Here is a 25522-nt window from a genome sequence, read left to right as displayed (position 1 = left end):
CCTAGTTCTTAGATTTAATGATTTACAATGTTTTGTTTCGGTAAAGTCCTTTGGTATTTTCTTGGTACTCACCCCACGACCAGCGTAGGTGGATTTCCGCGTGGACAGGTAGGTCTAGCTTGTGGACGATGATGGGTGCTGATGATCTGCCGATACTCGGGGGTCTTCAATCCACAACCGAGTATGACCGGGACCTTCTTCTTCTTGATACTCCTCAGGGTCAGAAGTATTCGTATTACACCCGGAAGTAGTCGAATGGAGCCACCTAGGGATAGCAGGTGACACGTGGTGACGTGTTGGCGGAGTTCCCACGACCCGGGGGTTCTCAATCCGCAACCGAGGCAGGCCCAACCAAGTGTCGACCACTGGGCACGATTTGCGGCGAATCGTGAAAAACCGCGGAAAGGTACAAGCGCCGGCGGATTCCAGTCGATTTCCAATCACTTGCTGTTGCCCACTACTGCGAAGCACGATAACACGTGGGAGTGTGCGGGCGTCGACAATTCCACAACCCGGGGGTTCTCAAGCCGCAACCGAGTATGGACCAGCCAATTGTCGTTCCCAAACGCCGCGTGGTAGATTTCGGAGCAAGCTTTTAGCCCCAGACTAACACCCACGTTGACGCGGGTTACCTGTCAACGTACAACATTAGTTTTCGATAATCTACGCCAACCAAAGACTTATTACCTTCTGGGAATACGTTTTACTTTATCACTAACGTATTATCTCTTTTCGACCAACTTTGAGGTCAATATACTGCCACCCTAAAAATTTTGTAATAAAAGGACCACATGTACTTTTTTTATAAGAACTATTTTTCTAGTAAATCACACTTACTCAATTTTCAGTACTTTTCTAATTCACGAGAGCAAATACTTATTACCGAAATTTAACTTTTTAACTCAAATTGGCTTTAATTATATCACATTTATATAATTTTCTAGATATAATTATCAATTTATAATCGACATAAGGTCTCAAGCTTAATGATATCTTCCAAGCGGTTCTTCCAAGCAAGTGTCGTAGCGAGTCACAAGTGTACCAAGGCCAACCAGAAATCAGTAAAGAATTGTTGAAACAATGGGCCTGATTTTTTTAAGTTTCTTCATGATTTGCATACATACGTACGGCGGTTTTTACGGGTTCAAGGAACAAACGTTTCCGACAATCCAACCCAAGAGAAATCTTGCTCAACCGGTTGGAGTGGAAGCGTTAGCGTCGTTTGTTGGGTCTTGGTTAAATCCCTATCGGCCACCAGATGGCACTGTATGTTTACAAACGATTCAGATTAGACTAGTGCGATTCTAGCGTCTTATCATGACTAAGGTGGTTCATCATATTTTTATTTTTATTTCGACAAACAGTTCGTTACAAGTTCCTACGTACAACCTCGACGAAGGGTCAGCAATGTTTTCTCTACCTTTCACGAATTCAACCTCATAGCTGTAAGGACTTAATCTTAATGCCCATCCGTCGGCTCGGGTTAACGCCCTTTTCGAGTCCTCTCTCGATCGATTCAAAATAAAGCTCACCCCCTTTGCATCTGTCTTTAATGTGAAATGACGTCCTAATAGGAAATAAGAAAAATGTTCAACTGCCCATACTGCTGCTAGGGCTTCCCGCTGATGCTGAGCATATCTCTTTTCCGTTGGGGTTAATGCTTTCGATCCAAAACTTATAATTCTCCTCTCTCCTTCAGCGGATTCCTGGACCAAGACCGCTCCCAGTGCGATAGGGGACGCATCGGTATATAGTATGGTCTTGTCTACTTCACAAAAGTAGCCTAAGGCTACTGTGGACTCAACGATATTCTTTTTTATCTGTTCGAAAGCCTTACTATGTACAGGGCCCCAACTCCAAGTCTTTTCGTTTGCCACCGACCAGAGAGGGCTTGTAATATCCGCGAAATTCTTAATGTAGGCACTTACAAAGGAAGCTAGTCCTAAAAAACTGCGTAGTTCGGATGCTGATTTGGGTTCTCTGAATTTGCGAACATGGTTGATTTTCGATTCATCTATGTGAAACCCATGTTTATCTAATAGATGCCCTAAGAATGTTATGCGTTGCTTATCAAATTCGCATTTCTCCTGGTTGACCGTCAAGTTATTAGCCTTCAGTATGCCTAGAACTTGAGCTACTTTAAGTCTCAAATCTTTGATCGTATCCGCAAACACGAGGATATCGTCTATATAAATTATAATCCCTTCTAATCCTTCGAAAATGCGAGACATTTCTCTTTGAAATATCTCTGGGGCGCAGTTTACCCCGAACATCAATCGGGTAAAACGGTACATTCCGTTTTCGGAAAGGAAGGTTGTCAGGTCCCTAGATTCTTTGGCTAACTCGAGATGGTAGTAAGCACTTGTCAAATCAAGTTTGGCAAAGTACTGGGCACCGTGAAGTTTCGTTCTCATTTCGTTTATAAGAGGCAGTCGAAAATACTCTCGTTTGATGGCCTTGTTTGGCGCTCTCATATTCACTACCAATCGGAAATCCTCCTTTCCTTTTGGAATTGCCGACATGCCACTAATCCATGTGGGGGCCGTTAATACCCTCTCTATAATCCCCCGAGCCTCCATTTCGGACAACCTTTGCCTTGCAGCCTCCCGAAAGGCAGCCGGGACATTGAAATATGCATTTTTAACTGGAAGGACGCTTTCGTCAATAGTGAATTTGACTTTCACCCCTGGCATTTTCGGGAAAACAGCAGTATTGCTTTTTGATGAGCAGACATTTACGGAAAGACCAACTTTGAGAAGTTTCATCTTACTTGATGTATCTCTCCCCAACAAGGATCGATTGCCTTCCGGTATGACTAGAAATGTTGCCTTGATGACCGGTTTCTCAGCTCCAATTACTTCTATTACAGCCTCAAACGCAGTTTTTATTTTCATAGGACACTTGGTTGCGTAAGCTCTCAACTCGGGAAAATCTAATTGGTGGATTATTTTTAAAACAGCTGATCCTACATTATATTCTGATTCCAAACATTTCCAATCGCTACCCCCAATGACGTTTACATCCGCTCCAGAATCGACTAAAAACGAAATTGGTTCAGATGATCCAACACGACAATTGACAATCGCGTCGTCTACTGGCACATTTCTTATCATCTGCCGAGAAAAGAAAGGAATGTTGTTACCAACTTAAAAGAAAAACCAACTTAAACAGACATTTTTTTTTTAAATTTATTTTGTCAAGTAACTTTGTTAAAAGAAACACACCGGTTCAACCGATTGATTATAAAACAAAACAGGTTTATGTTATATTAGAGGGGGCCACCAAATATATGTAGTTTGCTTATTTCATACCTGATCCTTTTCCTCCGATACCTCGCTTGTAGTTGCATCCATTCGATTAATTCTTTTCCACTGTTGGCAAGTTTCCGTGTAGTGTCCTTTCACGCCACAGTTAAAGCACTTTCTCGAGATCGCTGGGCACATTCCTCCTCTGTAACAATCGGTGTCATTGCAGCGAGCGCACCGCTTTCTCCGACCAGCTTGATTGTTTTCCGATTCTTCAGGCTGGTTCCTGCGCTGATCCTCAAATGGCCTACCATATGGGGAATTGCCGAATCGCCTGCCCCCGGAGAAGTTTCTAGCACCTCTTCTTCCTGATCGAGCGCGAAAATTATTTGGAAATCGATTTCTGGGCACGTTGCCATTTGACAGTGGGAATCGTGTCGGTTTTGGGGATGAGGATACGGCTGAAATGGCCTCCGGCGAAGTTGGGTTATTTACCGCAAAAGCCTCCGCCCTAGTAGCAGCTTGTACCGTTGTTTTGGCATCGTGGTTGTAAAATCTAGCTTGGTTAGCAACTGCCTGATTTGACATGCCCCTTAGCAGTTGCCCTCTTATGGCTTTTTCGTCACCTCCAAAACCACAAAGGGTTCCCTTTGCTCTCAACCGAGCATGGAAGGCCACTGCCGACTCGTCGAAGCCCTGACGTAAACCAGCGAACGCGTCCTGTTCGGCAGTTACATCGACTAGAGATCTCAGGTACTGTTCTATGTCGCTCACAAAATCGGGGTAGCAGCTCATGCTCCCGTAATCCGCTTTTATTTCAGCTGATGTTAAGATTCCTTGTAGCTGATCCCCCATTGAGAGCAAAAGTAGTTGTGCTCGATTCGCGCCCGTAACTCCGTTGAGGTCCGCTGACAGCTCGAAATTGATTTTAAATTTGCTCCATTCCTCCCAAAAACGGGTCGTTGGTAGATTCTGGGGGAATGGCCGCAAGTGATCCCAACGTATTCCTCTGGAGCTGCGTCCCGCTGCGTTATCAGCCGTTTCTAAACCCTTTGAGTTAACTTCCTCCTTACATCTTGGTTCCTCAGGTTTGATAGACGGTTTGACCTCCTTCTCCGATTGTTCTCGTTCCAACAACCCTTTTGCTATGTCGACAACAGCTTTCTCTAGAATAGCCAATCTAGCGCGCATCTCATCGGTATCCGAAGGGGTATGTATCTCCACATCACTCTCTATTCCCAACGCTTCGGAAGAGCTAGATGAGGACAAAACATCCGTTGCCTCGTCCTCTTCCTCGGTATGAGGACGCACGTATCTTCCCTCACTCATATTGCAATACTGAAACAAAACCTGTACAAACGCAAAAATTAATTAAGATGTTCTCGAGCTCATATGTACCCTTTCCGAAGGAAGAAAAATTATAAACTTGTTTCTTTAAGCGTTCAGCAATTCTTCTAGACTTAAATAACTCAAATTGATGGAGTTTGGCTCCTCAAAGCCTAAAGTTATGAGCTGGTTCAAATAAAGAATTTACAAAAACTCAAATTGATACTATTATTTTTTTATATATTAATAAACATTGCCGGCTTGCTCGTTCCCAGATACACATTTGAAAGCTTTTCTAAGTTGTGCTTTGCTTTTGACCTCAGTGTATAGCCTAAGTGTTCCGTCACAACTTTTAGAACAAACTACAGTCATTCTCAGCATACCTGAGGATGTGGCTGAAATAGGCTTGAGTCCCGTCATATTATCCAAACGGAACATAATTTCACTAGGTCAAAGTTCCCAATATTCTTAACTGATGATTAAGCGGGCCGGATGGTCATTTCAACTGGTTAAAAATTTCTAAGGAACGGGTTGGATGTTCCGTCGCAACCATCGGAAATAAAATTCCCTTTTTTGTAGCTTTAGCCTTTAAATTTTATTCAGACAACTTTCAGACTAAAGATAGCCGGGCTGGACGTTCCATCTCAGCAGTTTATATTTTGCAGCAACAGGTTGGATGTTCTATCACAACCGCCAGGAGAATTCAAAATCACTTCAATGTAACCTAAGCTGAGCTCGAATGAAAATTCAATTGAAGATCGGGAAATTGTCTGTCCCCACCGGGAAAATTGTTCTTCCCCACCGGAAAAATATGAAAGCAAACTGGTTGGATGTTCCATCTCAACCGCCAGGAGAATTAAAAATAATCTTAATCTCCCCACATAATGTGAACAAGCTAGGTTGGATGTTCCATCACAACCTCCCAAATGAAGACGCAAATGAATTCGGAATTTCGTTCGTCCTCAAAGAAAAATATAATGGCAAACTGGTTGGATGTTCCATCTCAACCGCCAGAAAAATCAAACAATCATTTTAATTACACCAGGACATGAAGAATTCCGAAAAGTCCGAACGAAACCAAAATTGCATACAAGAAACTTGTCCATCCCCACCGGGAAAATTGTTAATCCCCACCGGGAAAATTGTTCATCCCCACCGGGAAAATTGATCATCCCCACCGGGAAAATTGTTCTTCCCCACCGGGAAAATATAAAAGCAAACTGGTTGGATGTTCCGTCTCAACCGCCAGAAGAATAAGAAAATATTCTTAATCACCTTAAATAATGTGTACAAGCTAGGTTGGATGTTCCGTCACAACCTCCCGAATGAAGACGCAATTGAATTCGGAATTTCGTTCATGAACGAAAAAATATAATGGCAAACCGGTTGGATGTTCCATCTCAACCGCCATAATAATCAAAAATCATTTCAATCACCCCAGTAAATGAAGAATTACGAAAATTCCGAAGGAACCAAAATTGACTACGAGAAACTTGTCCATCCCCACCGGGAAAATTGTTCATCCCCACCGGGAAAATATGAAGGCAAACTGGTTGGACGTTCCATCTCAACCGCCAGAAGAATCGGAAAATGTTTTTAAACACCTCAAATAATGTGAACAAGCTAGGTTGGATGTTCCGTCACAACCTCAAGAATGAAAACCCTATTGGATTCGGAATTTCGTTCATCCTCCGAAAAAATAAAATGGCAAATAGGTTGGATGTTCCATCTCAACCGCCAGAAAATTACAAACATTTTATCACACTAGGATATGAAAATTGAGCCAGAACGAAACCAAAACGTAATTCGGGAAACTTGTCCATCCCCACCGGGAAAATTGTTCGTCCCCACCGGGAAAATATGAAGGCAAACTGGTTGGACGTTCCATCTCAACCGCCAATGCAGAAAAATAAAACTCTCACTTCAAACAACTTCTTTAAAACAAAATAAAATTATCTCCGTCGGATCCGTCGCAAAAAAAAATTAAAACCACTGTCTCCAGAAGTAGGTTAAGTAGATTAAATTTCTCAACATACCTTTTCCTTACGATGAAAAACAAACAGGACGCCTCACCACGTTTTCTCAGCAGCACACGACACAAACTGGTTTTTTTTTTCAGATGGACACCGCAAACTAACACACTTCGGCACAAAACTAACCACTTCGAAGAGAATAAAACTAGAACTAAATAAGCCACTTAAAGTCCCCAGCGGGCGAGTCTCCCTTTTTTCGTGCAATGCTTCCAAGCATTGCAGAAAAATCTGTCAAGGTCGCCATTTTGTGGGACTCGGTTCTCGATCACGCGGAGACTCGCCCGATGTGGACTTACCTTCTCGACGGCTGCACAGCAAAAGAGGAAGGAGTATTCGCGTGAAGTGACAGATAGGTTCCCCGCAGTTGTCATTCGTTTAGCGGGCGAAACGGGCCGACGTTGCAGTGCTGCCAGATTATCTGTGGATGATACTTATGTTTCGTATAGGGATGTTCTCATAATATTGCTACTCACAGTATGGAAACAACAAAACATGATGAATCTAACGCTGTTCAGGCTAGATTGCTATCGATCATTTGCAATTAATTTATGCCAACAGTACTGTTGATTTTTGTAAATTTAAAATCGATAAATAAGATAGAAATGCATTTATTTTTTAGTAAATTCAAATTTATCACAGTTTTAAATTAGGTTCATCCATTTAAAAAAACCTTATAAATTTAAAATTCAATTTAAAACAAAGAGTTAAAGAGATTATTTCAATAATATAGTGCGTTGAAAACTGTAGAAGTTAGGATTATTTAACATTAAAAGTTATGCTAGCTCTTCGAATAGAATTGGAGAATCACAGTGTAGAGGAGAGTTACTAAAATTGGGATTAAAATGGAAATCATACGTTTGATAAAACACTTCAGGCTTATTATGATCATTTTATCAAACGAAAGAAACATGCAGAATTGAGAAAAGATTAAACTGCTGTAGACACATTCCACGCGCTTGTACCACTCAAAAGTGATTTTTATCCGTTCGCGTATCAAAAAATCTCAAAATTGTCTATAATTTTGATAATTCAAATCACACAAAAGCAACGGAAAAAGAAAAAAAGTTTTTTTACACATGTTTTAGATGATTTTGAAAATCAGTTTTTTTGTTAAAAAAAAGTGGTGTTTTCGACATCTTTTACAAAATCATTAATTTTAATACATGGATGATTTTTTTTGGAATTATTTTTAGTATGTTCAAAAGCTAAAAAAAACATGGCTTCATTTTGTAGAAAAAAGAATTTGTTTATATCCAATGTAGTTGGTTTGAAAAGCGAACAAAAACAGTCGCAAATGAGTGAATTCACGTCACAAAAAATGGAAAGTTTTTAATTTTACGAGAAAACTCTGACTTAAAAAAAAATGAGATTTTCTTTGAAAATTATAAGACGATTCTAAAATTTATAGAAATCGGTTGGAATCTAGCTGAGTTACAACAGCGCGAATGAGTGAATTCACGTCACAAAATTTGATTTTTTGTTAAATTTTATATGAAAAATGTGCTCTGAAAGCTGTTTTGACCCTCCAGATGGTCGGATTTTTATAAATCTTGCATAATTTTGTTTATTTATTTTTTAATAAGTTCAATATTTTCAAATAAAAATACAAAAAGATTGAAAAAAAAAATAATTTTTTTTGGTGAATCTTTAAATGAAGACAGTAGTAATTTTAACATATGATCCCTAAATATGTTGCTATTCAAGTGCCAATCAAAATAAGGAAAAAGTAAGATCTAAATACTGAAAATTTATGATTGTAAAAGTCGGAACAACAAAATATCGTTTTTGAAAGTGTACATAAAATTTGAAGACTCCAAAGAATGGTTCAGTATAACCACAGTATAACTTTATATTCGTGACGTGAATTCAGTCAACTACCCTGTTCTGTTTGAACTAAGTGAATTCACGTCACAACTTCAAATAAGCATAACTTCGTTCGTTGTTGTTCAATTGGAAAACTACGTACATCAAATTGTGGGTAATTGTTTTCTTTACAACTCATTCCAAGACATCAATATTCTATTTCCACAAAGAGAACAGGAAATCATAGATGTATGCACTAAAGTCCGAAATGGTTAGTTCTAGCGTGAATTCACGTCACAAAAGTAATTAATCACAACAAAAACAACTTAAATTTTAAAATGACCAAATTATATTCATTTTGAAGGAAATTCAATTTGCGACCTATTGCTACTATTTTTTCATTTTCAAGTGAATTGGTTGACTTCTAGAATGATAACAGTGTAGAAAAGTCCGGAAAAGCGATTTCACGTGTAGCAAGCTACAGTTATTTAGAATTAGCTACCCAACATTTCACTCGAGCAAAACACCAAATATTTAGAGTGCAGGTTTATAACGCCTTAATTGCCACTATCTGACAAACAACCTCCCACCTGGGTGGAATTGCATCGCCGATGAAAACATCAGAGCGCAAGTTTTCTCTACTTCGCAGCGAGCTTTCTCTTGAACGATCGGGACTTGAATTGTTAAAAGGGAAGAGAGAGTTTCGGGAGAAAGCCAAACTATCAGAAAAATAAGAGTTGGTTAAGAAAATATTTCGGGGAACTTCGTAAAGTATTCGCTTTACGCAGTTCCGGTTAAAGAATGAATAGACGGCTGCAATTTTCTGAAGACCTGGAGCAGTTCGATCATTTGGTCTGAAATCGTGGATTGAGTCAGGTGTGTGGCTAGAGTTTCGATTAGTAGAAGGTAAAACGTGAGGTGTTTTTCATGGGAAAGGGATCACTAACTGGTTCTGGCCTAGATTTTAGGGTCGTACGACAGGCTGTGAAAATAAACCGTCGCAAACCATTCGCAACAACCGATTTGCGAAAAAGGTTTACCTGCGAGAAGGAGGCGACAAGCACCCGACGTACGCACCAACAACACTTCCCCTGGCTCACGAAACAACACCATACGCCACGCGGACCAACCTATTCCGGAGCAAAACCCGCCGGAAATCCGGACTCCGTCAACATAGTCCGGAAACCCCCCCAACACAATTTCGGAATCCCCTACAACAACCACGGGATTCGAAATTAAACGGAAACGCCCGTAAAAATTAGTTTCCCACCATCGTCGCGCACTCGATGAAGAAGGCCAGCACAACAACATCTGGGTTCGTCATCGAGCGACAGCACCACTAGGTTCCGCTAGAGCGGAAGCAACAAAAACATCACATGTTCGCCCAAAACATCTCCGAATCGCAGCCTGATTTCCCGATGAGCCGGTAGAAAACAACACCGAAACAGCCTGCATCAACAACACGTTCAACTGCCGTAAGTACCCTTCCCTTTAAATATTTATGCGCATAAATTTGGGTGGGTACTGAATTGTGTCCAGATTTTCGGGTCGTTGACCCTATTGTGAAACTAATGCCGTAAGGGATATGCACGACCACTACACTTTTACCCCTTCACCAAACCCGAACGATTGCTAGCAGCCCGCAGCACCACCAGCTAATGTGGTCGAGCGGTTAGAGTGACAACCTAAAAATCTCCAACTTCCCAGAGAACATGAGTTCGAGTCTCGAAATGGAATAAAGTTTTTTTGTCGAGAAGATCATTTTGTTTGGAAGATTTTTTTTTAATAAACGGTGGAATGCCCTAAAATCGAAGCCTTATCTTTTTTTGAGAACTTTCCTGTTTAAGGCATTTCACGTTTTGCAGCGGTTTTTTTTTAAGGAGAGCGTTGGACTCCAGTTGTTTCCAACTCACATCTGGCTTGAAAAGCGACTAAGATTGGTGGTCGGCAGACGCTCAACTGCTGATGCTAAGCGGCGATGTCAGATCTTTTTGCCGACCTGATCTATTTTGGTTGATCAATTAAATTTTTCTAATATTTTGGATTTTTTTGAAGCACTTGACGCCTTTGGCGGAGTACTTTCTAACTTTTTGGGGAACGGTCGTTTCAGGAGAAGTATAGCAGAAGAAGGAAAAACTCGCCCTTTGGTGGGTCTCATTGGCCGGGCAAACCATAACCAGGCTAACGGTCTCCTCAGGGAGTGGCGCATTAAGCCGTTAGCAAAACCTGCACAGTCTTCCAAGGATAGGTCTCGCCTTACATGGCGCCCAACGTTTTAGAGGCTCGAGATATTTTGAAGAAATTTTGAATTTTCTTTTTTAGTTACTTTTCTGCCGTTCACGGAACATTTTGTAGTTGCTAAGATATAGTTTAAGTTAAACTCGAAATTTTTTATTATTATTATTAAGGAATTTCGCTTTAAGTTAGACTAAGATTTTTGGCATTTTTCGAGCATTTTTTTGGTTCTAAATACTTCTTTATATAATCTCTCGCTCGAAATTCATAATTTTTTATTTCTTATTTTGTTGGGTAACTTAGTTTTAAATATTTCTTCATTTTTCTTTTAACTTTAGCCTACATAATAAAATTTTAGTTAGAAGTTAAGATTTAATTCTACATTTTTTCTTTTTGAATTTACAAACGTAAAGTCGCTTAAAATGGAAAACTTTCCTTTTGCCGAACATTTGGATGAGGAGGAAACAGTTTACGAGTTACGGATCAGAAATAAGCTTGAACAAACTGCACATTTGGATTTGCTAGGCAAACAAAGATATTTACGAAATTTACTAAAGATCGATGCAAGAGAAAACCGAAATTATGCATCATCATTCAATATCAGGGATGAAGATTTAATAATTTTCACAAAAATTAACGAGATTAAGAAGGAGTTAGGTAGAACTCGGAAAATGGATGGAAAAATTAAATCGAGACTTATTCACTATTATTTTCGTACAAAAAGATGTAGTTTTAGTAATGAAGAAGAAAAGATGGAAAGACGAACTTTGATTCGTGATATTTCGGATGTAATGGCTCTTTACAAAATAGGTCCTCCCGCCACACCGGCAAAACAGCAAATAAACAATATTCTTAGCTCCGAGCAAGAATCACAATGCCAAGACCCTCTGGGAAATCTTTCTCGCTCAGCTGCACAAACAGCTTCCAATGTTATCGAAAACACTGCGCGGGTTAGGGAATCTTCATTGGGAAGAGTGGACACTCAGGAAAGGATACTAGAAGAAAATTTACAACCAGCAATCCCTCGAACGCAACCGAGTAATGACTGCTTCGACAATCAGCTCCTAGGGAGGAATTCTTCATTTTGTCTTCCAAACACAGGGCTGTCATCAGGGATGACAACCTCAGCGGAAGTAGAAACTTTGTACACAAGAACACCGATCAATACTTTTAATTCAAATACCGTACCAATCAGTAGAAACACGGGAACAATTCCAAAAACTTCAAATGCAAATCATTATCAACAGCATCAAACTACTGGTCTTAACTATTTTGTACCAGGAACAACCCGAACTGATTATTTAGCTAATCAGGAAGGAATATATACCAACGCAGTTGTTGGAGGAACTTTCGCTACAAGCACCCAACAATTTCCGAATTTCTATCAAGGAAAAACGGAAAATGAGAGGTACAGGTTAGAAAACGAAAAACTTAAACAAAAAGTTGCTAGATTAGAAAGAATGATGAGACATCTATTGGAACAGCCAGTTAATCAAATTGATAGATGCAATCCTGAATTTCAAAATAATAGTCAATTAAATAAACCTTTCCTAGAACCAAATTTTCAATTTAACTCCACAACAGTAAAAGCACCAGTGCAAAGAGAATATTTGCCAAAAACGGATTACATGAATCCAACTCATAATTCTCAAACAGATCAACCAATTTTTCCACAACATTTTTCACAGAATGTAGAAAGAGATGATAGGTCGGAGGAGAATTTATCAAGATCAGAAAATTTTGATTATCGCCGATCGAGATATGAAAGCAGAGACAACTACAGAGTTGAAAAATGGAAACTGCGTTTTACAGGAGATTCTAAAGCAATGAGTGTTGAGAATTTTTTGTATAAGCTTAAGAAAATTGCTGAGCTAGAAGGCGTTTCATATTCTCGACTCCTTAAAGATATTCACATGCTTCTGGAGGGTTCGGCCTCTGATTGGTTTTTCACATTTGTTGATGATTTCACGGATTGGTGGACCTTTGAAAGATTAATCAAACAACGGTTTGGAAACCCCAACCAAGACACAGGTATAAAACAAAAAATTCACGAGAGAAAACAATTAAGGGGTGAAACTTTTGTAGCATTCGTTGCCGAAATAGAAAGAATGAGCAAATTGTTATCGAGACCATTATCAAAAGAAAGAATGTTTGAGGTCATCTGGGATAACATGAGACCGCATTACAAGGATAAAACGTCGTTGGTAGAGATCCACGATCTTAAAGAATTACTCGGGTATAATTATAGGATTGATGCAAATGATGTATACCTGCAAGCAAATTGGGACGGTTCTCACCGTAGGAATATTAGCAATATTGAGGTTGAAGAGGACGAATACGATAACGATAGCTCAGTAGGTATTAACGCGATAAGAACTAAAGAATTCTATGACAGGAAACAACACGCGAGGAAAGAGTTCCATAACAATCGGTTTGAACAAAGCAAAATTCCATCTACAGAACGACCGCCTGAACCATTGAAAGTAGAAGAACCAACCGGCCAAGTTGTCTGTTGGAACTGTAAACAGACAGATCATATGTGGAGAGATTGCAGGAAACCCAGACTCATTTTTTGTTACGGTTGTGGTAACTTAGGGAGAACCATTCGATCGTGTGAACGCTGCACAAATCAAAATTACCACCCACATAATCAGGGAAACTAAAATGGGGATGTCGGATGGGGAACCCGAACATCCAGATCAAAAATAAAGATTCCCAGAAAAAAATTACAAAATTTCAAGATCCATTAACAAAAGTTTATCATATTAAAATAAATGCTAGCAAATGTCCACATATAAAAGTCAAAATTTTCGAAACTGAGGTAGAAGCACTTCTTGATTCAGGTGCAGGCATTAGTGTCATTAACTCGTTAGACCTCGTGAACAAGTACGGTCTTAAAATTCAACCAGCAGCAGTTCGAGTAAGTACCGCAGACGGTACAGAGTACAAATGTTTAGGTCAATTGAATGTTCCCTTTACCTACAAAAATATAACGAAAGTTATACCTACAATTTTAGTACCCCAAATTACAAGGCAACTCATCTTAGGAGCCAACTTTTGGGATGATTTTGGTATAAAGCCAATGATTGACGTTGGAAACGGTCCAGAGAGCGTAGAGACGTTAAATATAATGGAACAAACCCAAGTGTGCTTTAGCATTGAACCAACAATTACATCGACAGAGCTACCCAAGATCCTATTAAATGAAACAGATGAGACTAGATATTCCAGCATTCGATTTTCCGGTGGAAGCGAATCCTGAAGAAATAGAATTTGAGCACGATTTGTCGGTTGAGGAACGTAAGGAATTACTAGAATCCGTTAAGCATTTCGAATTTACGAAAGAAGGAAATTTAGGTCGGACGTGTTTAATCGAACATGAAATCGTATTGAAAGAAGATGCCAAACCGAGAAACCAACCCGTTTACAAATGCTCGCCTTATATTCAGAAAGAAATTGAAGCGGAAATTGAAAGATTTAAGCAACTCGACGCTATCGAAGAATGCTATAGCGAGTGGTCGAATCCACTGGTTCCGGTGCGGAAAGCAAACGGTAAAATACGCGTGTGTTTAGACTCAAGAAGACTTAATACGATGACGGTAAAAGATGCATACCCGATGCAAAACATGCAAGGAATATTTCACCGCTTAGAACGATCAAAATTCTTTTCAATAATAGATTTAAAAGACGCGTACTTCCAGATACCGCTTAAGGAAGAAAGCAGAAATTATACCGCGTTTAGAACTGCGACTGGATTATACCGTTTTAAAGTTTTACCTTTCGGATTGTCGAACGCGCCGTTTAGTATGTGTCGATTAATGGCAAAGACTCTACGTTTCGATCTTCAACCAAACGTCTTTGTATATCTCGACGATATTGTTATCGCGACCAAAACGTTCAAAGAACATGTGAAGCTCTTGAGAGAAGTAGGGAAACGATTACGCGACGCTAATCTAACTATTTCGTTGGAAAAATCTCGCTTTTGCAGAAAGCAAGTACGGTATCTCGGATACTTGCTGACGGAACACGGTATCGCGATCGATAGTTCTCGAATTCAACCAATACTTGATTACGCGCGTCCAAAAACGGTCAAAGATATTCGACGATTGATGGGTTTAGCCGGTTTCTACCAAAAATTTATTCCCAATTACAGTAAAATTACGGCTCCGATCACCGACTTACTAAAAAAGGACAAAAAGAAAATCGTATGGACAGAGGAAGCTGAAAATGCGTTCTCGGAACTAAAATCTGTTTTGACATCTTCTCCGGTACTCGTGAACCCCGATTTTTCTAGACCGTTCATAATAGAATCCGATGCATCCGATTATGCAGTTGGGGCTGCACTCTTACAAGATTTTGAGGGTACGAATAAAATAGTGAGTTATTTCAGTAAAAAGCTCAGTACAACGCAACGCAAATATTCCGCGGTAGAAAAGGAATGCCTAGGCGTTCTTTTAGCGATTGATCATTTTAGACACTACGTCGAAGGGACGAAATTTAAAGTAGTCACCGACGCTAGGAGCCTCTTATGGCTATTTAAAATTGGAGTCGAGTCCAGAAATGCCAAATTAATAAGGTGGGCGTTACGTATTCAATCTTACGACATTGAGCTCGAATATAGGAAAGGGAGAAATAACATAACGGCCGACTGCCTCTCGCGGTCCGTTGAGACGTTTTCAATATTGCAACTTGAGCCGGAATACGATGATTTCATTGAAAAGATTCAAACAGAACCGGAAAAATTTAAAGATTACAAAATTGTCGATAACCGAATTTACAAATATACACCCTTATTCTTGTTTTCGATCGAATAACATTCGTTCGAAAGTTTGGCAATTTCGTATTCTTGTTTTCGATCGAACGAATGAGAACAGTTCGATCTTTCGAACATCGTTCGTACGAACAAAAAATTGCATTCCCGTTTTCGTTCGAAAGTATTTTTTCTATGGACTGACAAACGCGAGTCTAATACTGCGAATGATGACCGTTTAAAGCAATTGGTGAAATTTAATTCAGATTAAAAAATACAAAAGTGGTTTTGTGCAAATCTTATGAGAAAAGGTGATACTTGAATTGAACTAAACATAAGAAAAAATCGATCCAGACCGAATTGAGCCAACTGACATGGAAACCTCTGCCGGTTAGAAGACCGGTTGTAGAGTCCAAATGTGTTTTTAAATTTAATTTTTTTCGGGATCAATGTTACAAAATGGTATTTTTTATTCGAAAATAACCAAATTTTCTGTAGAATACAAAAACTCCTTTTCATGAAAATAATTTTGAATTTATTATAAAAATTCTGCCTCGAGTTCCGATCTCCTACGGCCAGCGGGGCAGCTTTCCAACAGCAACAGCGATAGCACCACCTCCACTGGAATGGCATGGGTTCCGATTTTTCGGTCTTCTTGAAATCACTGCATGTTGGAGGTTTTGTTGATGGGCCTGATCCGTTCGAGCCTGGATTGCTTTTCTTCCTTGTCCCTGGGTGGTTTAGGAGATTTCTTTTTCCTTGCCGTACTCCGGTCCGATAATACAAATTTCACAAAATCACATTACATTTGAATATTGTTTACATTTGACTGGCACTGGATGTCATTTTGATACAGCAGGGCTGCTTAGAAATTTCGAAGTTCATCTGGTAACACCAACATCGAACGTATCGCGTTCGAACGAAAACAAGAATACCATTTTCGAATTCGATCGAAAGTATCCGTTCGAACGAAAGTCAGATACGCCGTAAACAAGAATAAGGGTGATAGTAAAACAATCGATCGAATGAGTGATTCGCGGTTCGCATGGAAATTAGTTCCAATGGAAAACGAGAAACAACAGATTATCAAACAAGAACACGATATAGCACATTTCGGTTACGAAAAAACTCTAGCAAAAATCAAAGAAAGATATTATTGGCAGAAAATGAATCGCGACATTCAGGAGTTTTGCAAAATGTGTCTAAGTTGTCAAACTAGTAAGGCCAATAACATAAATTGCACACCACCCATGGGCGCGAAAAAACCAGCAGAACACCCGTGGCAGTTCGTCACATTAGACTTTATAGGTCCTCTACCCCCGTCAGGGAAAAATAGGAATACTAGCCTCTTAGTAGCGACAGACGTCTTCAGTAAATTTGTTTTAGTACAGCCTTTTCGGGAAGCGAAAGCGGCACCTCTGATCAATTTCGTAGAAAACATGATTTTTAGACTTTTCGGGGTACCAGAAATATTACTTACAGATAACGGCTCTCAATTTATCTCGAAAGCATTTAAGGCACTATTAGAAAGGTATCATGTGAATCATTGGCTTACTCCCGCTTACCATCCACAGACAAATAACACGGAACGCGTGAATAGAGTAATTTCCACTGCTATAAGAGCAACATTGAAAAAACAACATACCCACTGGAGCGATAATGTTCATGAAATCGCGAACGCAATCAGGAACGCCATCCACGTATCAACAAAGTACAGTCCCTATTTTATCGTTTTTGGTAGAAATCAAATCTCTGACGGCAGAGAATATTCTGTGATCCGTGATACAGAGGATACATCCGAAGTTGGAAGCGAGAGACTTCGAGAAGATCGAATCAAATTATTCAAGGAAGTCGAAACAAATTTAAAAAATGCTTATATCCGCCATTCCAAATCATATAATCTTAGGTCGAGCACAAAATGCCCAAAGTACATTGTAGGCGAAGAAGTTTTGAAAAAAACTTTTGATTTGTCCGATAAAGGAAAGAATTTTTGTAAAAAATTGGCACCAAAATATGAGCCTTGTAGAATACGAAAAATTTTGGGAGAAAACACCTACGAATTAGAAGACCTCTCTGGCAAACGAATAGGTGTGTATTTTACAAATCAGCTTAAAAAATTTAATAGTCCAAAACAGTAATTTGTTTTTAAAGCTATGATATTTTGTTCTCACAAAATTTACCATGAGAAGCCTCTCAAATAAAAACCATTTATGGGCAAAAGGTTTAAAATCGATTTTTTTGATTTAGTTACAGTTTTGAAAAAGTTCTAATTTTTTTTATATTTCAAGTTTTTTTTATTGAAATACGTCAATTTTTAATTTTAAAGCTATGATAATTTGTTCTCACAAAATTTACTATGAGTAGCCTCTCAAATAAATACCATTTATGGGCAAAAGGTTAAAGGCCGATATTTTTTTGATTTAGTAGCAGTTTTGTAAAAGTTCATAAATTTTTTTTTCTTCTTCAAGTTTTTCTTCTCGAAATATTTAAATATTTTATTTTACAGCTATGATAATTTTTCAAATAAATTTACGAAGAGAATCCCCTCAAACAAAAAAAAAACATTTTTGGGAAAAAAGGTTCAATTTTTTTTTTAATTTAAATTTGGTACTGGTTCGAGATTGTCAGATGCCATTACCAGCGGCATTAGTTTCAATTTAGTTTTTAAAAAAAAAAAACTCATTTCAATTTTCATTATTTTTTTAAAATTATTTAGTGCTTTTATTTTTTCTTTTTTTATTCATTTTTCATTTTATTTTTTTTTTTATTTATTCATTTTTCATTTTATTTTTTTAAATTTATTTTTCATTTTTGTTTTTTTTTTTTGTAGTTTTATACTTAATTATTTTTTACAGTGTAAAGTATTTGAACTTTGAATTATTTTTTATCATTAGAATTCCGTTTGTCGTAGTTATTAATTTATTTATTTTAATTTTTGTAGATTACGACTTAATTTTTTTAAGTGTAATGGTGTTGAATATATTTAGCAAATATTTAGTTTTTTTGTTAACATTTAAAGTAAGTTCAAAATTTTCTTCATTATTAAATTATTTCAGATTTTCAGTTAATTTTTCATTTTTTTTTTTTATTTTTCTAGTTTAATTTTTTTGTGTAAATAGTTAATTTTTTTTTTCATAGTGTCATCTGACCAAAATTAAACTATTAAAAATAGATTAATTGAAAAGCTAAATTTAGAAATTTTGAATATTTTTTTCGCTGTTAGCTTTTGTCTTCAAATTTGAATTTCTTTTAATTTGCGTGAATAGGAATAGAATTCCGGTTATCAAAAATTGTAATTCCCGTAAAAAGTGATAGTGGTTAATTTTTTTTTTAATTATTGAAATGGATTCATTTCAGATTTCCTTATGGCATATAGCCGTATCAGTAGGTTAGTCTTAAAACTACCCTAAAGCCCTAACATCTTTTTAAGTTCAGTTTTTTTTTGTGTTAGTGTAGGTTGAGTTAGGAAATCTAAAAATACTCACGGTTTTTTTTTGTTGGCAAAATTACTCCGGGGCATCCAAGGTTGTCCTACAACTCGCAGTCAGCAGAGGGATATCCTTATGTTTTTTTCTGGCGCAGCTAGTATAAATCCTAAGCGGGGTCATCTCAATCCCAGCTAGGGAGAGGGTCGTCCGCATTTCCACAAGAAACATTCCAGAACGGGAACATCTCATTCCGTTGAGGGTCGTCCGTTTCACTCGGTGCTGTGCACTCGAGGGTTTGAAATCGGTGGCGGGAACATCTCTTCCCATCCTTGGAAGAGGGTCTTCCGCAAAACATCCCACGTCGATAACGCAGAACATCCATCCAAAGCAGGAACTAAAAATATCGGATCTAAAAATAGAAAACAAAAAGAAAGAAGCCATTTTAAATATTTCTTTCCGATTCAATTTTCATCGTTTTCTTGTATCGACGCGCAAAGTTAAATACGTTAAATTAGCATGTTTAGTAAAGGAAAAACCACTTACCTGCTTGAAACAAGTTGAGCACCACTGACTTTCAGTGTGTGCTGCACGGCTAACTATAACCCAAAACACAAACACTCAAAACCCAAAACTTGTAGCAATTTACATTTTTACTTATACGACACATTAAAAACCTAGGCTAGTTTAACATAATTTCTACTCACGGGCCCGTTTCCTACCATAACATCCAAACAATAACAACAATCATATCACAGCTCGGACGGCACAGGTGTATCACAGCTTAATATCTCGGATTTTCTGGCAACCCTGCCTGGTTGCACTGCTCCACGGGCTCGCACCACTGCCCGGAGCACCTCCGCTGTCTGCTTCCGGCATGGCCAAAAGAATGAGCTGGGCTCAATAGTGCGTTGAGCTCCCGAACAACGACACTCGGCTCTGCAACAACGACCTATTAAACAACGATCATGGCTTAGCATTTCCATTCTTCGGCACAATGTTTTTGCTACTCACCCACTTGGGGTCGTTTTCGTTATCCAACTTCTAACTTCCACCGTCGGTTAAATGGATACAAGGCTTGTTCTGTAAAACCGAGACTTTTCAAACACCATTTCCGGAAGGGGATTTTTAGTTTGTTTCACTCACCCTTTACAGCTGTTTATTTTTGTTTTCTTTTTCCGGTTATTTCCTTCGAGCTCGGTACTGTCCTCCGTCTGCGTTTCCGCTGGGCTCGTCTCCAGATGCCTGAAGGTTTATATAGAGATGTCTGCTTGTTTCCGAAACAGTAAGGTTAATCAAATGTTCTCACCTTAAAGCCTTCCATAAACACTTGCTTCCTTGTCAACAGTGGCTCTGGGACGCGAGCGAATCGTAGATTTCAATGGCGAATCGGACTTAACAAATAATTTCTTCTGCTGGTGTCGTGTTTAATCGTTGATTGTTGTTTACGTTCATCATTGTTTATGTTTCGTTGCACGTGTACGCTTGACAATATACACTCTTAATTCTAAACAGTTAATTTTGGCTCGAATAAATACAATTACTACACTCTCGAAATTTAATAACCACAAATACTTAATTATAACGCTACATGCTATTCAATCTATTTTCCTTTCGATTTGGCCCAAAAATCCGCCGGTTTTCAAAAAATTTTCCAGGGAAAAAATCACCTCCACCGTTTCGCACTAACAAACCACGGAACACTGACAGTTAATTTGTTTACATTACGGAGCACCATCGAGAGATTTGTGAGTGAATGAGTGACTGAGTGAACGGTACCGCTTGGAAGAGATTGAATGAATGCGTTTATGTGTAATAGGGTGAACGATGTACAATTGGGCAGGGACCAATTATGGACACCTTTAGAAGTTTTTTTTTTTAATTCGAAAACGTTATTTCCTGTTCAAATAGGATGGTTTTCGGTAACGGAAAAATGAAAATTAATAGTGTCGTCAATGTCGTCTCGTTTTTTTTCCGGATTTCGTCTCTGGAGTGAGACATATTGCGGTCACTAGTAAGCTTTACGATCATGTTAGGAAAGGTCTCAACGATGAGATGTAACTGATCAGGATGAAGTTTTGGAGATTTATGATTGAAAAGATAGTGTTTATATTGAGTAGGAGGTTTTATTGAATGGTACGATAGGGGATGAATGATTGATGGATGAATATGGTTGCTCATTTTAACTCTATAAGCTCGCGGGTATTTTGTAATGTTGATAAAACTTAATTGTACAGAAGCCAATAGTAGAATCGAAAAATTGTATATACCGGTTAAATTTAGTTTTAGTTTGGTTTTTTGCATTTTACATATTTTTTTTTCTTCTTCATTACTGTTTTTCATTAACTTTTTTTTTATTTTAATTCTTTTTAGTTCTTTTCTATTATTTTTACGTTTACCATTAGTTTTTTTTAAATATTATTTTAATACCCTAGTTTTTCTTATATTTTTTTTTATTTTACATTATTTTTGCATAGTTTTTTTTTTTTGTTTAAATCTTTTCCATAAATTTTTATTGTATATATATATTTTTTGGTTTTCTCATTTAATAAATTTTCCAACACAGTTGTTTAAGGTTGATCAAATATTAATTACAGTGTAAATACTCCTTTTTTGTAAATATTTAAAAGTTAAACATTCCTAGTTAGAAGTCAAATCGAATTTTTTCTTAGATTTTTTGTTTGTAGATATAAAATCAAATTTGTAGGATTATAATTTTTATGTTTGAGTGATTTATCTGAAATTTCAATGGATTTTATTGCTTTTGCTGGAGACCGGAGTTGCAAAACGTTGATGGTCAGTGACAGGCCCGATAAGGAGCTCCTGTAAATAGCGAGGAGTTATTAAGTTAACGCTGAATCCATATGACCCCGAAAGTCAATCAGTTCATTGAAATTAAGATAATTTACCCTTCGAAAATTTGATTGGGTATGAATTGGATATGAATTTCCATTCAATAACCAATCAAATTTTCGAAAAATTAGTATGGAATTATGTAGCAAGCTACAGTTATTTAGAATTAGCTACCCAACATTTCACTCGAGCAAAACACCAAATATTTAGAGTGCAGGTTTATAACGCCTTAATTGCCACTATCTGACAAACAACCTCCCACCTGGGTGGAATTGCATCGCCGATGAAAACATCAGAGCGCAAGTTTTCTCTACTTCGCAGCGAGCTTTCTCTTGAACGATCGGGACTTGAATTGTTAAAAGGGAAGAGAGAGTTTCGGGAGAAAGCCAAACTATCAGAAAAATAAGAGTTGGTTAAGAAAATATTTCGGGGAACTTCGTAAAGTATTCGCTTTACGCAGTTCCGGTTAAAGAATGAATAGACGGCTGCAATTTTCTGAAGACCTGGAGCAGTTCGATCATTTGGTCTGAAATCGTGGATTGAGTCAGGTGTGTGGCTAGAGTTTCGATTAGTAGAAGGTAAAACGTGAGGTGTTTTTCATGGGAAAGGGATCACTAACTGGTTCTGGCCTAGATTTTAGGGTCGTACGACAGGCTGTGAAAATAAACCGTCGCAAACCATTCGCAACAACCGATTTGCGAAAAAGGTTTACCTGCGAGAAGGAGGCGACAAGCACCCGACGTACGCACCAACAACACTTCCCCTGGCTCACGAAACAACACCATACGCCACGCGGACCAACCTATTCCGGAGCAAAACCCGCCGGAAATCCGGACTCCGTCAACATAGTCCGGAAACCCCCCCAACACAATTTCGGAATCCCCTACAACAACCACGGGATTCGAAATTAAACGGAAACGCCCGTAAAAATTAGTTTCCCACCATCGTCGCGCACTCGATGAAGAAGGCCAGCACAACAACATCTGGGTTCGTCATCGAGCGACAGCACCACTAGGTTCCGCTAGAGCGGAAGCAACAAAAACATCACATGTTCGCCCAAAACATCTCCGAATCGCAGCCTGATTTCCCGATGAGCCGGTAGAAAACAACACCGAAACAGCCTGCATCAACAACACGTTCAACTGCCGTAAGTACCCTTCCCTTTAAATATTTATGCGCATAAATTTGGGTGGGTACTGAATTGTGTCCAGATTTTCGGGTCGTTGACCCTATTGTGAAACTAATGCCGTAAGGGATATGCACGACCACTACACTTTTACCCCTTCACCAAACCCGAACGATTGCTAGCAGCCCGCAGCACCACCAGCTAATGTGGTCGAGCGGTTAGAGTGACAACCTAAAAATCTCCAACTTCCCAGAGAACATGAGTTCGAGTCTCGAAATGGAATAAAGTTTTTTTGTCGAGAAGATCATTTTGTTTGGAAGATTTTTTTTTAATAAACGGTGGAATGCCCTAAAATCGAAGCCTTATCTTTTTTTGAGAACTTTCCTGTTTAAGGCATTTCACGTTTTGCAGCGGTTTTTTTTTAAGGAGAGCGTTGGACTCCAGTTGTTTCCAACTCACATCTGGCTTGAAAAGCGACTAAGATTGGTGGTCGGCAGACGCTCAACTGCTGATGCTAAGCGGCGATGTCAGATCTTTTTGCCGACCTGATCTATTTTGGTTGATCAATTAAATTTTTCTAATATTTTGGATTTTTTTGAAGCACTTGACGCCTTTGGCGGAGTACTTTCTAACTTTTTGGGGAACGGTCGTTTCAGGAGAAGTATAGCAGAAGAAGGAAAAACTCGCCCTTTGGTGGGTCTCATTGGCCGGGCAAACCATAACCAGGCTAACGGTCTCCTCAGGGAGTGGCGCATTAAGCCGTTAGCAAAACCTGCACAGTCTTCCAAGGATAGGTCTCGCCTTACACACGTCACGGTGGAATGTGTCTGTAGTGACTTGTATTGAGTCTGAAGCGCGCATGGGATTTTAAGACAGGAGAAGTATAAAAACTGATTTCTCATCGAAAATTGTTTTTAACGGATCGTTTGTGTTTGAATATTGATTTTCTTCATTTATTTAAAGCTAACTGTCGTACTTGTACGTTTATTTTCGGACCTTCCTTAATTTTTCATTTTTTTTTCACTTTTTATACGCGACTGTTAACCTCAAGATTCGTTAAAAGACTGAAGCTCATTCGGCAATCTCTTTCGTTCATCTTTTGCCTTCATTCAGTTTGTCTCGCTTTATCAGGTTTACACGATACATAAGTTTTACTCATTTTTGTAAAATATGTTCGTATCAAATGGTAATTCATACTCATTTTTGTTCGTAGCTATTATATCAATCCTTTATTCACTACATTACCACCTGCCTCTACTCTACAAGAGACCGTGTCGATGGAATAAAGGCCGATTTTTTTTAAAGGTTTCATTTTGTTCTCTCTTCTCTGACATCTTTTTTTCTATTTTCTTCCCTATTTTCTTTTTGTTCATTTTTGTTTTCTTATATTAGATTTCTTGTTCCGTTTGCTCCTCTTTCTTTTCATACTATCTCATTTCTCCAGAATTCTCATTACCTTCTTTGTTTCATTTTCTAATATTCCTTAGTTTTTTTTCTCGCTATGCTCTTATTTCTTCGTTTTTTCACCACTTTCTGTAACATTTTCTCTCCACTGTCTTCTTCTTATTCTTTCTATTCTATCTTCTTTTATTGGATCTAATTTTTATCCAATGTTCTCATTTTTCTAATTTGTTTTTATTTTAGAATATATGTTTGGTTTTCCTTCTTTTTTCCCAATTTATTTTCTCTTTTTTATAATTTAACTTTGTATTATTTGATGCTTTATGCTTGATTATTCTTGATCTGCTTTAACCATTCCTAATCCTATTTTTTATCAATGGCCCTTCTCTTTTTTAAATTTAAATTATTTTATTTGGGTGGCTTGCTGGGTAGATTAACTTTCCTCGATAGCTCTTCTCTTCATGAATTCTTTCTTCATTTTTCTTTTCCGTGTCCCGTGTTCTTTCTTTCTCATTCTCTTTATAACAGGATCTTATTTCTATTCAAATAATGTTATCTTTGAATCAATTTAAAATTTCTTTTTTTGGTGGAACGTACACTTACCCAAGCAACCAGAATTCCCTTAAAAAGGTTCCATAGAAGCTTAATCAGCTCTCGTTTGTGTCTGAAGAGAATGCTAATCAGCCCAAAATTTAAGTTCTTAAAGCTACTTTCAAGTTCGTTTAGGTGGCTGTAGAGAACGCTGTTCAGCTTCTAAGAGAATGTCAAGAAACTTCTACGCGCCGAAAAAAAAATCCGATTGACAGATTGCTCTGACAACCACATGTCAGATTGCTAGGTTGCCGGTCTATCATGGTCTATCTCATTGATTTAAATTATATTGTTTTGATTACAAAAGCTGCTTACACGCCTAGAGAATTGAACCGCTGCTCTCTAGGTTGCAATGAAACTCACCAGCCTCTCGACCAATCCAGCAATAGCTAATTGCCACTGTAATGATTAGTATTTAAACTTAATGTCATTTGAGATGATTGAGTGGGTTGGTCAATTGGAGGAACCTTATTTCGTTCAAAGGACTTTCAGTACACAATATGAATCATAACAAAAATTCGCATCATCAAGAATTTATTCGAATATCTTATTTAACATTTATAAGAAAAATTCGAAAAAATCTTGAATTCCATTTGTATATATCAGTACAGATATAAACAAAACAAATACCATGACAAGGAATTGACAGACATTTTTGACATGTCGCTTAGAATTCCCATATAGGTTCTTTAAAACACCTTCAAGTACCTTAATGGTGCGCTTTAGAATGTTAC

The 25522-nt window shown here is 38.2% G+C and overlaps 1 long non-coding RNA gene across 1 annotated transcript; it reads right to left on the bottom strand.

Annotated features, from left to right (window-relative positions):
- Positions 1-19546: 19546 nt before the first annotated feature.
- Positions 19547-20067, bottom strand: LOC129759559 (uncharacterized). Its single transcript, XR_008740194.1, has 3 exons — positions 19964-20067; positions 19832-19900; positions 19547-19769 (listed from the first exon to the last, which is right to left on the bottom strand). It is a non-coding gene; the product is annotated as an uncharacterized LOC129759559 (long non-coding RNA).
- Positions 20068-25522: the final 5455 nt, after the last annotated feature.

This window comes from Uranotaenia lowii, chromosome 1, assembly GCF_029784155.1.
Source record: "Uranotaenia lowii strain MFRU-FL chromosome 1, ASM2978415v1, whole genome shotgun sequence".
Taxonomy (NCBI): domain Eukaryota; kingdom Metazoa; phylum Arthropoda; class Insecta; order Diptera; family Culicidae; genus Uranotaenia; species Uranotaenia lowii.
Note: the sequence above shows the minus strand (reverse complement) of the source record. Positions and strands in the feature narration are given on the sequence as shown.